We start from the raw sequence: 15364 nt of genomic DNA on the forward strand, positions 1-15364 counted from the left end.
ATACGATGTAACCATGGAGACAGTCAGTCACTTGAGCTAGCGGTGCATGTTTACTACAGTGAATAAGGTGATTGAGTGCACAGCGTCCACACTCTGCAGGGGGTAAAGACATTACTTCAGTATTGTTTTATATTGATATATATTAGCCTTCTGTTGACCATCACCTCAGGTTCACCATTACAGTTTCAGATTACAGATGCACACTGTCTAAACACATTCAAAAACTCATGTCTCAGAAATAAGCACAGCTGTTCATGTTTGTCATTAGAGTTTTATTTGTAAGAAAATTATGAACTTCATATTGTGCATTAAATAAAAGAACATTTCACAACTCTGAGTCAACAGAAACAGGTAACAGAAATGTCTCTAATGTGTACAGTGTAGTGTAAGCATTAAAAGATCATAAAGGAAAAACTAACATTTATGTGAAACTAATTGTAATAAAAAATGAGCAGGTGCTTTATAGATTTAAAAGAAAGAATCTGAAAACAACACTTTTTTGGTCTAAGTGATCAAAGTAGAAAACAGAACTGATGTTCAAGAACAAACCGTAGCTGCACTAATATTACACATCTCGATCGTTGTACTGAACAGACATGTTGCTTTTAAAACCACATGCAGTGTGTGACCATGACTGTTCACTGAGACCATGAACGCCACTTCGCTGAAGCATTCTTCTTCTTCTTCTTGCCATTAAATTGGAAGCAGAAGCAGCACGAGCTGATTTGATCTACTGAAAGGAAAAAGCAGAACATCTGAGTTGAAACCAGTCAGCTGAAATCATTAAGACAGGAACAAATTCAATGCAGTGTCTCAAGTGGCTTAGCCTGTTACAACTGTTGATACAAGCTAAATACGGTTAACACACAGTGTCAGGGAGCTCCAGTGTGGGAACTAGTGGCTTTAGGTTTGTAGTCATTTAACTTTCATCCATTCATTCATTTAATTCAGGAGGAAGAAATGCCAGGTTGGTGCAGGCTGGTTACATGCATTTGGTCCCATGCTGTCTTTAATTAAATGACTTGGTTCATTTTATGGCTGGGCTGTATGTGGGGTTATATCATGTTATTTGGGCAGGAGTACCTGTCCCCTGTTAGACTTAGAAAGTTTCTCCATAAGTAGAGTTTCTAACTCTTCTAGCACATCTGTGGCTGACAGCTTTTTGGTGGCTCTTTTTACCCCACACTGGTTGTGAGTGTGTAAATAGCCCCACTAGTTATTTTGGGTTGCAGTTAACTAGGGAGGAAGGGGTGGGTATGCCATGATTAGGTGAATAACAATTATATGTGATACATAAATTTCACAATGCATGCATATATCTCTATCAATTAAACCTGGCCTGAGGGCTGCCATTTTTTACATTCAGTTATTTCTCTTAGAAATGTTGGAACTAAATAATGAATGTGTTACAGTTAAAGTGAAACACTGGTCAGTGTAAATGGCTCATTGGGACACAGAAACCTTTAAATTAAACCTGATATCTAGTGTCAAACAATATCAAAGCTGTAAAAGATGTTTACATTCAGAATTTATAAAACTATTATTGTAAATAAATTCAAACAAGTGAGCTTTTCTCTTTGTGCTGAATATCAACACTGTGGTTTCTTAGACTGTAAGCTGTACTTTAGTGCAACCAGTTGCAGAAGCTGCCACTCCAAATGTCTTTTGATAACAAGAAAAAAATACCTTTTCAGTACACGGCCTGAAGTTCTTCTCCGAAATCTTCTGCAATCGGCTTTGTCTGCTGGTTTGAAGACAATAAACCATAAAAAAGATGATTTAGTCACTTTGTCTGTGTCATGCAGCTCGAATGTGTCGTGTAACGATGTTGAATAGCCGTCGTTATCCCTCTGCTGCGTCAGTAGGATTGTACTGTACAGCATCTCATTGATATGTGAGGAATGCTAATGTAACACGATAACAGACTTACATCATTAAAATATAAAGTGCAGGAGATATTTAGATATTTTTTATATTTATATTACATTTTATAGCTGACGGATATTACTAAATAGATAGAATTTACTAAATAGCTGGATGAACATGAAAAATATGTCTATAATAACAAATGACCATGAGAGCCAGTAGAATTAATTCAGCTGGACACTCAAAAGACGTCCTTAAATGCTCTTTAAGTGGCAGAACAGATGAACAAACAGTTAATCGCTTACTTGAGATGAAATCTGCTCAGCTACTTTGAAAACAGCTTCTAACTGGTTCCTCCTTTAACAGGATGACTGCTCAGGGGTAAGGCCATCATGCAATCCAGCAACCTTTATGGTTCTGCTTTGATTCACCAGGAACTATTAGGGAAACCTTCCAGCGCCTCCTGTGAAAGACACAGGCATAAACACACAAACATTTATTAACATGTTCCACAGTGTTCCAGTTTGATTTTCTTATCCTGTGGACAACAACGTACATGGATGCAGGTTTATTGTTAACTTTTGTAAGGTTTATTTAATGAACATATCCAGCTGCAGCTCCACTGTGATCCTGAACTGGATAAGCACTTAAGAAAATGTGTCAATAAATGGACAAACATCAACTTACTATATTTATCCAAACAGACGGGACCAATAATGCTTCGCTGAGTTAGAGACTTTAACAGACTCTTCTATGTAAGAATGTCTCGTGCTGATATACCTGCAAACTTGACAACAAAGGTTTTTCAGACTACATGTAGCTGTCCTCTATGTCAGCTAACACATTTACATTTATGTCACACTTATTTCTGCTTTCCCATTTTATAATTATTACTTACATTTTGATTAGATACCTTGAGTTTGTAAATGATCAGATTACATAATTGGAATACAATGTATCCAATTCAGGGTTGCGGGAGGATGAAGCCTATCCCAGCTGATACAGGACAAAGACAGGCTGCCAGTTTATTGCAGGGCTAATACAACATGTGTAACAGAAAATCCACTTAAATGTTTGATATTTCTTATAATAATCATAATTATGACTATTATTTAAAGGTTTCTTCATAAATACATTTTGATTTTTTATAACCCCTAAAATATAAACCTGAGCTGTTTCAGATTCTGACCTCTGACCTCAGTGACCTGGCTGTGTCCTCACTGCAGCTCCCTCTTGGAAGTACGTCTGCTTCTTGTCTTCCCCCAGTGTTGACCGCCTGATATCAAGATATCACGTACTGTAACTGAGGAACAAAAAAGGACAAACACTTGCCTTCATTTAAAAGTACATTCATACAGAGATAATCTATGGAAACACACTAGTTCACAGTTTGGGAGGAACCAGTTCCTGTGAAACATTTCTGTATATGAACATCATGTGGAGAATGAATGAAATGAGTTCTTCAGGTGACTCAGCAGTCCCACACTGACAAATGAAATCTAGTTAAACTATTAAGCATATTTGCTCTTCTGAAATCTGTGTTAAACAACAACAAACATAAATTAGTAACAAAAACTACAGCTGAGTATAGGCTTTACAAACCACCAGCAGCCATAATGCTAAATTTTAATCTTCAAATGTTTCTGAGCTGTCTTCAACCTGCTTTTAGCACATTAAAGTCTCAATAAATAAAGTCAATGCAGACTCAATCCTAAATGTTCAGCACACAGAGACACAGAGGTACTGTTTAAAGTTTAGTGTTAACTTGAGTCACTGATCATTCACAGTATTACAGAGTCTGGCAGTCTTTGCATGATGTCCACGTCACTGTAAGTTTCTAGCTGACTCTCAGGTGTGCCAGCAGGAAAGAGTAATAATAACCTGCATCCTGAGGTTTGTCATGCAGGATTAAAGGAGCCAAGCTTTGTTCACACAGCTAGGATTGTATTTTACACTGACCCTGGGTCAGTATCAACTTCAAGAAGACAGCTGTAACTGTTGATAGAAGAATCACACACACATATTTATGGCTTTGCCTTATAGAATTCAGCATCTCAGTGCTCAGGAAATAGGTTTTGCAGCTGTTTGAGCTAAGATTTTCAAGTTATTCACAAATTAAAACCTATACTTTGTGTCGGGCAAGAACTAAATTCAAATGCATGTAACAGTGAGAAACGCGTTTCTCATCAACTTCATAGAGCTTGCTGTAACTTTTGATAGAAGACTCAGACAAACATATTCATGGCTTTATCTTATAGACTTCAATATCCCCCCAATGTGTGTGTGAGTCTTCTCTCAAAATTTACAGCTGTCTTTATGAAGTTTATGGAAAAACGCTTTATTTCACCACGTTAGTGCGTTTCTCGCTATTACATGCATTTGAATGGAGTTCTCGCCCGACACAAAGTATAGGTTTTCAATTTGTGAATAACTTGAAAATCTTAGCTCAAACAGCTGCAAAACCTATTTCCTCAGCACGGAGATGCTGAATTCTATAAGGCAAAGCCATAAATATGTGTGTGTGTGAGTCCTCTATCAAAAGTTACAGCTGTCTTCATGAAGTTGATACTGACCCAGGGTCAGTGTAAAATACAAGTTATTCACATAATGAAAACTTATACTTTGTTTCGTGCAAGAACTCCATTCAAATGCATGTAATAGTCAGAAACGCACTGTCTCGGCGAAATGAAGCCTTTTTGTACAACTTCATGAAGTTAGCTGTAACTTCTGATAAAAGGCTCAAAGCAGAGGGATAACGACGGCTATTCAACATCGTTACACGACACATTCGAGCTGCATGACGCAGACAAAGTGACTAAATCATCTTTTTTGTGGTTTATTGTCTTCAAACCAGCAGACAAAGCCGATTGCAGAAGATGTCGGAGAAGAACTTCAGGCCGTGTACTGAAAAGGTATTTTTTTCTTGTTATCAAAAGACATTTGGAGTGGCAGCTTCTGCAACTGGTTGCACTAAAGTACAGCTTACAGTCTAAGAAACCACAGTGTTGATATTCAGCACAAAGAGAAAAGCTCACTTGTTTGAATTTATTTACAATCATAGTTTTATAAATTCTGAATGTAAACATCTTTTACAGCTTTGATATTGTTTGACACTAGATATCAGGTTTAATTTAAAGGTTTCTGTGGCCCAATGAGCCATTTACACTGACCAGTGTTTCACTTTAACTGTAACACATTCATTATTTAGTTCCAACATTTCTAAGAGAAATAACTGAATGTAAAAAATGGCAGCCCTCAGGCCAGGTTTAATTGATAGAGATATATGCATGCATTGTGAAATTTATGTATCACATATAATTGTTATTCACCTAATCATGGCATACCCACCCCTTCCTCCCTAGTTAACTGCAACCCAAAATAACTAGTGGGGCTATTTACACACTCACAACCAGTGTGGGGTAAAAAGAGCCACCAAAAAGCTGTCAGCCACAGATGTGCTAGAAGAGTTAGAAACTCTACTTATGGAGAAACTTTCTAAGTCTAACAGGGGACAGGTACTCCTGCCCAAATAACATGATATAACCCCACATACAGCCCAGCCATAAAATGAACCAAGTCATTTAATTAAAGACAGCATGGGACCAAATGCATGTAACCAGCCTGCACCAACCTGGCATTTCTTCCTCCTGAATTAAACGAATGAATGGATGAAAGTTAAATGACTACAAACCTAAAGCCACTAGTTCCCACACTGGAGCTCCCTGACACTGTGTGTTAACCGTATTTAGCTTGTATCAACAGTTGTAACAGGCTAAGCCACTTGAGACACTGCATTGAATTTGTTCCTGTCTTAATGATTTCAGCTGACTGGTTTCAACTCAGATGTTCTGCTTTTTCCTTTCAGTAGATCAAATCAGCTCGTGCTGCTTCTGCTTCCAATTTAATGGCAAGAAGAAGAAGAAGAATGCTTCAGCGAAGTGGCGTTCATGGTCTCAGTGAACAGTCATGGTCACACACTGCATGTGGTTTTAAAAGCAACATGTCTGTTCAGTACAACGATCGAGATGTGTAATATTAGTGCAGCTACGGTTTGTTCTTGAACATCAGTTCTGTTTTCTACTTTGATCACTTAGACCAAAAAAGTGTTGTTTTCAGATTCTTTCTTTTAAATCTATAAAGCACCTGCTCATTTTTTATTACAATTAGTTTCACATAAATGTTAGTTTTTCCTTTATGATCTTTTAATGCTTACACTACACTGTACACATTAGAGACATTTCTGTTACCTGTTTCTGTTGACTCAGAGTTGTGAAATGTTCTTTTATTTAATGCACAATATGAAGTTCATAATTTTCTTACAAATAAAACTCTAATGACAAACATGAACAGCTGTGCTTATTTCTGAGACATGAGTTTTTGAATGTGTTTAGACAGTGTGCATCTGTAATCTGAAACTGTAATGGTGAACCTGAGGTGATGGTCAACAGAAGGCTAATATATATCAATATAAAACAATATTGAAGTAATGTCTTTACCCCCTGCAGAGTGTGGACGCTGTGCACTCAATCACCTTATTCACTGTAGTAAACATGCACCGCTAGCTCAAGTGACTGACTGTCTCCATGGTTACATCGTATATTATTAGCTATGTAAACAGCTTCCATAGATACCGCCATAGCTCTCTGCAGCTGTAACACTTTCACACTTTGCAAATCATTTCACGATTTTGATAGTTATGAAGACAGAATATGTTTTTAAGGTCATGCTAGGCGGTTGCTATGGTGGTTGCTGTGGACTTGGCTGGACCGCGTCCGATTCCTGTTATTAGCTGTCCGCCGTAGGAAGGCTGCGTTCCATTTACAAGTAGTGACAGTCTGCCGCAACTCGAACTCAAACCCCGCTTTGTTCTTTAATTATAGGCCTTTTATAGCCGTTCATGACACGGGCACACACACACATAAAGCACTTTGCCTCACCATGAGAATGGAACTTTACCTAAGCTAACCTTTAAAATATCTGATATAGGATAGAAAAAATGAAGCAACCAGAGATTTAATGATGAAGACTCTGGGTTCTGTAGTGACCTGAATGACTCTTTGCATACAATTTATTGAAGAGGACTTTAGAATGCACTTTACATTTAGACTGTTGCTGTTTAATTTTTTACATTGTTGCGGTGTTATGTCATGAATAAAGTTCACCTGCTGGGGGTTTGATGGATCAGATCATCATAATCAATGGGTCCTGAGGTGGGCGGGACTGTCTCTGGTGATGTCACCATGAAGGAACAGCATCTGGCACGTGTTGCTGAAACATCCCAGTACACTGGTGTAGTTTCCTCTCCAGCTGTTTGACATTTGACACTTCAACATTAAGGAGAAGAAGAAGAAACAGTGTTAGGTCAGGTGACCACATGGTTTCTAAAGTAACTGACAGGAAGTAACCAGGCCGTTAGAAATGGATGGCATGTGTTTAGAGTTACTGGAGTTGGGTAACTCTACTTACCAAAAGCAGAAGCACACAGATGAAGGATCAGATGCTGAATGTTGCAGGAACATGCTCGTGCGGTGGTCATTCAGTGCTGCTCCGGCAGGTTAGACAGTCCAAGACTGATATACTGCCCATCTGAGAGTTTGAAAACACACATGCAAAGATTTATTTTGTATTACAGTCAAAGTTGGATGTTCATTTTTGTCCTTTAAAAATGTTTGTGTATTTGAAAGCGCTAACATTTAAGGATGACTTGGATCGTCTCCTTTAAAGGGGAGACAAGTGTATCCACTGATCCACGTCACTTTACCTGGATGATGACTCCTCTCCCCCTCACTCAGAAACGCTCCTAATATAACCAAGCAAATAAATAATATTGAAGATTTACTTACATCATTACAAAAACAGGAAAAACATCTCCCTTTGATTCTATTTCTCCATTCCTGCTGAACATCAGGCAACAAATATCTCAATAAATCACAGTAAAATGTAAAGCACATGTTTTCTCTGCTTTGTCTAACCTCTGCAGAGCCTCTGTCAAGAAAAACATATCTGTAAGCATAAAACAAATATACATTTCATAACACGTCACTGGACAAACCTCGGTCAGTTGATTTCCTCTGTGCAGTGTAGACGAACATCAGTCAGCAAGTCAAGGTGGTGAGATGGACTGGTGTCCTTTGTGACTCTGCTGGTTCTTCTGAGGAAATACCACCGTCTCTCCACACCGTCACCATCTGTGAGCACAAACTGCTGCTCTGCTCTGCCAGCATGTAGGAAATCACATATCACACACACAGGGGTGAAGAAACATTAGAACTCAACTTTGGATACTTTAGATCTAAACAGATCAAAGTAGCTCTTAGCTTCAACAATCAGTGAACAGACAAACAATGATACCATACTGATTCTGTATGAATACAATATGGTATTTTCAATACAGGTGTCAAATTAATTTACTAAAACTAATACAGATATATGTATTTTTTTTTTATAAATTCGTTTGCTAAATTATAAGAATATATATTTTTTCATTTAACAATTGCAACTGAAAGAAATTAAATATTGAACAAAAATATATTGTCACATTCTGAGCATGCTCAGCATGCTGACAGACTTGAAGTTGCTACAGATTTTAAGAAGTGATAATTATAGGGAAAAAACTTCTCTTTTTCATCCGTTTAATCAAACATTTGATGCCTTAGATGTCTCAGTCCTATAGCATTCTGCAACTACAACTAAGCTGAAGCTTGGATTTGGCTGCAGGTGCCCTGTACATCCTTCTCAACATGTGGGTACCATTTAATCACACTTCTTCCTGAGCTTTGCTTCGTCACAAGACCAAAGGTGGCATCCCGTGTCACGGTCATATCATCATCCAGAAGAAACATTTGAAGAAACATCATGGAGAAGAAACATTTACGCGCCTCCCGGTTTTGTTTTCTGATCCTGCAAAAAGACTGAGGACAACAAAGCCCAGAGAACACGAGATACACAACATCCAACATTCAGACTCAACAGCCTCCATAAATGAAGAGCACCAGGTTGGTTCAGTTATAGTAGATGTCATGGAATTTTTTAAATAAAGTCTGCAACACAGAAAGAGCTGTGATCATGCTATTTATTACTGTGCACAGGAGAGCAAACACACATCAAACATCACAGTTCAGTCATGTCAGCTCTGCCACTTCACGTGTCTCGCTATGAAACCTAACGGATCAATGGTTATGCTGTTTTGTGCCTTTGACGTTATCAGCACCTGTAAAGGGAGTTGTTTTCTCAAACTGCTGAAGTAAGTTCATCTAGTTTTAGAAACCTTCATTGAACAGTCTATAACAGTGTCACAACTAAGCATATGCATAAGCACTTAAATGCTTTAAATGAGAATAACATAAAATTTCTATTACAGGAGCTAGAGCCTGTCCCAGTAGTCATAGGTAGAGCACACCTGGACAGGTCACCAGTCTGTCAGAGGACTAACACAGATGCAGCCTGACTCAATCCTAAATGTTCAGCACACAGAGACACAGAGGTACCGTTTAAAGTTTAGTGTTAACTTGAGTCACTGATCATTCGCAGTATTACAGAGTCTGGCAGTCTTTGCATGATGTCCACGTCACTGTAAGTTTCTAGCTGACTCTCAGGTGTGACAGGTGTGCCAGCAGGAAAGAGTAATAATAGCCTGCATCCTGAGGTTTTTCATGCAGGATTAAAGGAGCCAGGCTTTGTTCACACAGCTAGGATTGTATTTTACACTGACCCTGGGTCAGTATAAGTATCATACAGTTTAAACGAAGCACTGAAACTTGCACATATTTATTACAGATGCACTGAAGCTAATCGAGATATTTGCTGTCAGTCTGTGGCTGCGATTAAACACTTTACTGGAAACTTTATTAACTAGTAACTTCGTCAGTCATGACAGAAGCTAATATTTCTGTGCTAACATCGTTTAAACAGTAACAGCTTTACTCCAATATAAGCTAACGTTTACACCGTAACTTTAAGCTAGCACCATAAAGACGGTAAAACACGTAATAACATCTACAAATGCATCTTAAAGCTGTTATATTAGCACTCGGTGTATTACTAACATAACCACATTAACATTATTGACACTCGCTGGTCTGACTTTTAATAGTCATTCTATAAATGCTGTCCGTTTAAACGGTCTTACCTGTACACACTCCTGTATCCACCGGATTGCAGCCAGAGTGGATTCTGGAGTCTTCCCACGCTCCTGTTAGTGATCCTCCATCTGGATGGATGATAACAACCTTCTGAACAATCTAGCAGGAGATGGTCCATATCTAGGGGATATGGACTGACAACAGCCGAAGCGGGTGAATAAAGTCACCCAGTCGCTAGCTGTGCGATTACCCAGCATACACCAGCACAATATTAGGCACAGCACCACCATAGACATTTTCAGTGGTTTTGAATGCAGGACATGGTTATCTTACCTTGTAAAATGCATGACAATAAAACAGCTAACCACCATAAAATGGTATTGTGTATGTATGTATGTGCATGTGTGTGTGTGTGTGAGAGAGAGAGAGAGAGAGAGAGAGGGGGGGGGGGGGGGGGGGGGGAGAGAGATCAAAGGCGTGCGCTTATGTTTTTTCTTGATCAAGAGTGTGCCTCCTCTCTCTTATTGGATGTATGGTATAGCATGTTTATTCAGGTGCACCTTTGAAGTCTATGAGAATACTTTGCAGCCTGGTCTGAGTGGTCATTTCTGCACAGACACAATGAAGCGTGCACTCAGTTTAGAGGAGGCTGTTGCTGCAGTTTTGCACTCTCCACAAGCAGTGGAGATACTTCTGACAGCGAAGAAGAATTTTTGCCAGGCACCGAGGAGCTTTGCAGCTCATGTGCGGAGGAGGAGAAGGAGAAGGAGGAAGAAGAGCAGGAGGAAGAGACAAGACTGGAGGATGGCCAGTGGAGATCTAAAAATGGAGAAATCATGTGGCAACCCACACACGAAGAGGTCCTGCCATTTTTTCCTCCCCCCATTTTAACCCCAGGACCAACCCATTATGCAATTCGTATAGGATCAGCAGCCCATCTTTTTTTTTGCAGAGGACATTATGCAGCTAATCCTGCATTTCACCAACCTGCAGGGGCAACAGGTCAGTAAAAGACTGGAAGATGAGGAGTTGCAGGCTTACATGGGGCTTGTGATGCTGGCTGGCCTGTACAGGTCTCAACATGAAACGACAACAAGCCTGTGAAATGGGGAGACAGGGCTCTTCTGTTTCATGCTACCATGTCATCCCCAAGCAAAGAAAAAAGGTTGTCTTATTGAGCACCAGGCACCGTGAGCTACAAGTCCAGGACTCTGGGAAGAGAAAGCCCCACATCATCCTGGATTATAACAAATGCAAAGGGACTGTGGATCATTTGGACCAGGTAAGCACAATTATAAGTAATTTATTTGCCAAATTGTTTACCGTTTCTCATTGTTATAACTGATAAAGTCAGATAATGTGATTATAATAGTTTTGATATGAGATGATAGTTTTAGACTATGATAGTTTTGATAGTTACAGTAAGGAGGGGGGGTCCAGTTTGACGCCCACAGGCAGGAAGAATCTCTTGCTTATGGCTGTATAAATCTGTTCATGTCACCTGATCATTTCTTTTTGTTTTGCAGGTTTGTGGCAACTACTCCTGCCGTAGAAGGACACGTAGGTGGCCCATGTGTCTGTTCTACCACATGATCGAGGTAAGCTGCTATAATGCTTTCATTCAAGACAGCTGTAACTTTTGATAGAAGACGCATATAAACATATTTATGGCTTTATCTTTTAAAGTTCGATATCCCCGTGTTGAGCAAACAGGTTTTGCAGCTGTTTGATCTAAGATTTTCAAGTTATTCACAAAATGAATACCTATACTTTGTTTCGTGCGACAACTCCATTCAAATGCATGTAATAGTCAGAAACGCACTGTCTTGGCGAAATAAAGCGTTTACAACTTCATGAAGACAGCTCTAACTTTTGATAGGAGACTCAGATATGCGTATTTATGGCTTTATCTGATCGAATTCAATATCCCCGTGTTGAGCAAACAGTTTTAAAGCTATGTGAGCTAAGATTTTCAAGTTATTCACAAGATGAAAACCTATACTTTGTTTCGTGCGAGAACTCCATTCAAATGCATGTAATAGTCAGAAACGCACGGTCTCGGCGAAATAAAGTGTTTTTGTACAGCTTGAAGTTACCTGTAACTTTTGATAGAAGGCTCAGACACACATCAATATGGCTTTGCCTTATACAATTCAGCATCTCCGTGCTGGGGAAACAGGTTTTGCAGCTGTTTGAGCCAAGAGCTTCCAGTTATTGAAAAAATGAAAGCCTATACTTTGTTTCGTGCGAGAACTCCATTCAAATGCATGTAAAAGTCAGAAACGCACTGTCTCGGCGAAATAAAGGGTTTACAACTTCATGAAGACAGCTGTAACTTTTGATAGGAAACTCAGATATACGTATTTATGGCTTTATCTTATAGAATTCAATATCCCCGTTGAGCAAACAGTTTTAAAGCTATGTGAGCTAAGATTTTTAAGTTATTCACAAAATAAAAAGCTATACTTTGTTTCGTGTGAGAACTCCATTTATGTTACGCCCCTAATCTAGGCGTGTAGGGACGCACATAAGGTTGGAGGAGAGAGATACAAATCCCCGCCCTGGTTCCCAAGCCAAACATCCAAACCAGTTGTGAGTAAAAAAAAGGTGATTTTATTTAAGGACAAGAAGCATAGCTCCAGGGTGAGCCCAAGCCAAAATAATAAACAAAACCAACTAAGACCCACCAGCAAAGACTAACTAAACCCTAGGAAAGAAAAAGAACAAACAAATGACAGAGCTATCCCTCGCTCCCTGACCAAGAAAACAGGAGAAAACGATTCCAAAAGAAAAGGCAGCTCACCCCTTCCGCTTCAGCCCACGAGTGCCTAAGCTCTCAGCTAATGCACTAGGAGCGGCTTTTACAATTCACCCTCACACAAATACACAAGATAAGCACAGGCTGGGAAAACCATGGTCAGGACCGCGACGGCTGTCAGGCTACTCGCTCGTTGCACACACTCTCTCCCTCTCTCCCCTCTGGAGCTGTCAGAGCGGCTTTTTGAACGTGGTCACCTGTTCCATGGTCCAATCAGATGCTAACTACTCTTCATTAGGGGAGGGACCTGTAAAGTGTCTTAAACACAGTAAAGAGACACGTCTCGCATGTAATAGTCAGAAACGCACTATCTTTGCAAAATAAAGCCTTTTTGTACAACTTCGTGAAGTTAGCTGTAACTTTTGATAGAAGATTCAGATTTACGTAGTTATGGCTTTATCTTATAATATTCAGTATCCCCGTGTTGAGCAAACAGGTTTGAGCTAAGATTTTCGAGTTATTCACATAATGAAAACCTATACTTTGTTTCGTGCGAGAACTGCATTCAAATGCATGTAATAGTCAGAAACGCACTGTCTCGGCGAAATAAAGTGTTTTTGTACAGCTTCATGAAGACAGCTGTAACTTTTGATAGAAGGCTCAGATTGATGTATTTATGGTTTTATCTTATAAAATTCAATATCCCCGTGCTGGGAAAACAGATTTTGCAGCTGTGTGAGCTAAGATTTCCAAGTTATACACATAATGAAAATCTATACTTTGTTTCGGTCGAGTTCCCCATTCAAATGCATGTAACAGTGAGAAACGCACTGTCTTGGAGAAAGAAAGCGTTTTTGTACAACTTCATATAAATAGCTGTAACTTTTGATAGAAGACTCGGATACACATGTTTATGGCTTTATCTTATAGAACTCAAGGTCCCCATGCTGGGCAAACAAAACAGGTTTTGCAGCTGTGTGAGCTAAGATTTTCAAGTTATACACATAATGAAAACCTATACTTTGTTTCGGTGAGTTCCCCATTCAAATGCATGTAACAGTGAGAAACGCACTGTCTTGGCGAAAGAAAGCGTTTTTGTACAACTTCATATAAATAGCTGTAACTTTTGATAGAAGACTCGGATACACATGTTTATGGCTTTATCTTATAGAACTCAAGGTCCCCGTGCTGGGAAAAAAGAACAGGTTTTGCAGCCGTTTGAGCTAAGATTTTAAAATTATTCACATAATGAAAACCTATACTTTGTTTCGGGCGAGTTCCCCATTCAAATGCATGCAACAGTGAGAAACGCACTGTCTTGGCGAAATAAAGCGTTTTTGTACAACTTCATATAAATAGCTGTAACTTTTGATAGAAGACTCGGATACACATGTTTATGGCTTTATCTTATAGAACTCAAGGTCCCCGTGCTGGGAAAACAGGATTTGCAGCTGTTTGAGCTAAGATTTCCAAGTTATACACATAATGAAAACCTATACTTTGTTTCGGTCGAGTTCCCCATTCAAATGCATGTAACAGTGAGAAACGCACTGTCTTGGCGAAAGAAAGCGTTTTTGTACAACTTCATATAAATAGCTGTAACTTTTGATAGAAGACTCAGACAAACATGTTTATGGCTTTATCTTATAGAACTCAAGGTCCCCGTGATGGGAAAACAGGTTTTGCAGCTGTTTGAGCTAAGATTTCCAAGTTATACACATAATGAAAACCTATACTTTGTTTCGGTCGAGTTCCCCATTCAAATGCATGTAACAGTGAGAAACGCACTGTCTTGGCGAAAGAAAGCGTTTTTGAACAACTTCATATAAATAGCTGTAACTTTTGATAGAAGACTCGGATACACATGTTTATGGCTTTATCTTATAGAACTCAAGGTCCCCGTGCTGGGAAAAAAGAACAGGTTTTGCAGCCGTTTGAGCTAAGATTTTAAAATTATTCACATAATGAAAACCTATACTTTGTTTCGGGCGAGTTCCCCATTCAAATGCATGTAACAGTGAGAAACGCACTGTCTTGGCGAAATAAAGCGTTTTTGTACAACTTCATATAAATCGCTGTAACTTTTGATAGAAGACTCAGACAAACATGTTTATGGCTTTATCTTATAGAACTCAAGGTCCCCGTGCTGGGAAAACAGGATTTGCAGCTGTTTGAGCTAAGATTTCCAAGTTATACACATAATGAAAACCTATACTTTGTTTCGGGCGAGTTCCCCATTCAAATGCATGTAACAGTGAGAAACGCACTGTCTTGGCGAAATAAAGCGTTTTTGTACAACTTCATATAAATCGCTGTAACTTTTGATAGAAGACTCAGACAAACATGTTTATGGCTTTATCTTATAGAACTCAAGGTCCCCGTGCTGGGAAAACAGGTTTTGCAGCTGTTTGAGCTAAGATTTCCAAGTTATACACATAATGAAAACCTATACTTTGTTTCATGCGAGTTCCCCATTCAAATGCATGTAACAGTGAGAAACGCATTGTCTTGGCGAAATAATGCGTTTTTGAACAACTTCATATAAATAGCTGTAACTTTTGATAGAAGACTCAGACAAACATGTTTATGGCTTTATCTTATAGAACTCAAGGTCCCCGTGCTGGCAAAATAGGATTTGCAGCTGTTTGAGCTAAGATTT

The 15364-nt window shown here is 39.1% G+C and overlaps 1 long non-coding RNA gene across 11 annotated transcripts; it reads right to left on the reverse strand.

Annotated features, from left to right (window-relative positions):
- Positions 1 to 280: 280 nt before the first annotated feature.
- LOC309700324 lies at positions 281 to 10374 on the reverse strand. 11 transcript variants are annotated; one of them, XR_014274613.1, is made up of 10 exons: positions 8617 to 10374; positions 7919 to 8080; positions 7558 to 7666; positions 7333 to 7452; positions 7029 to 7190; positions 3056 to 3169; positions 2554 to 2653; positions 2172 to 2329; positions 1687 to 1744; positions 281 to 733 (listed from the first exon to the last, which is right to left on the reverse strand). It is a non-coding gene; the product is annotated as an uncharacterized lncRNA (long non-coding RNA). The 11 variants fall into 11 exon arrangements; XR_014274621.1 differs by lacking the exon at positions 2554 to 2653 and having other exon boundaries at positions 286 to 733; positions 8617 to 8777; positions 9995 to 10374; XR_014274623.1 differs by lacking the exon at positions 2554 to 2653 and having other exon boundaries at positions 288 to 733; positions 8617 to 10075; positions 10281 to 10374.
- Between the last annotated feature and the right edge of the window lie 4990 nt (positions 10375 to 15364).

Source organism: Aulonocara stuartgranti (assembly GCF_965226115.1).
Source record: "Aulonocara stuartgranti genome assembly, chromosome: 23".
NCBI classification, from domain to species: Eukaryota; Metazoa; Chordata; class Actinopteri; order Cichliformes; family Cichlidae; genus Aulonocara; species Aulonocara stuartgranti.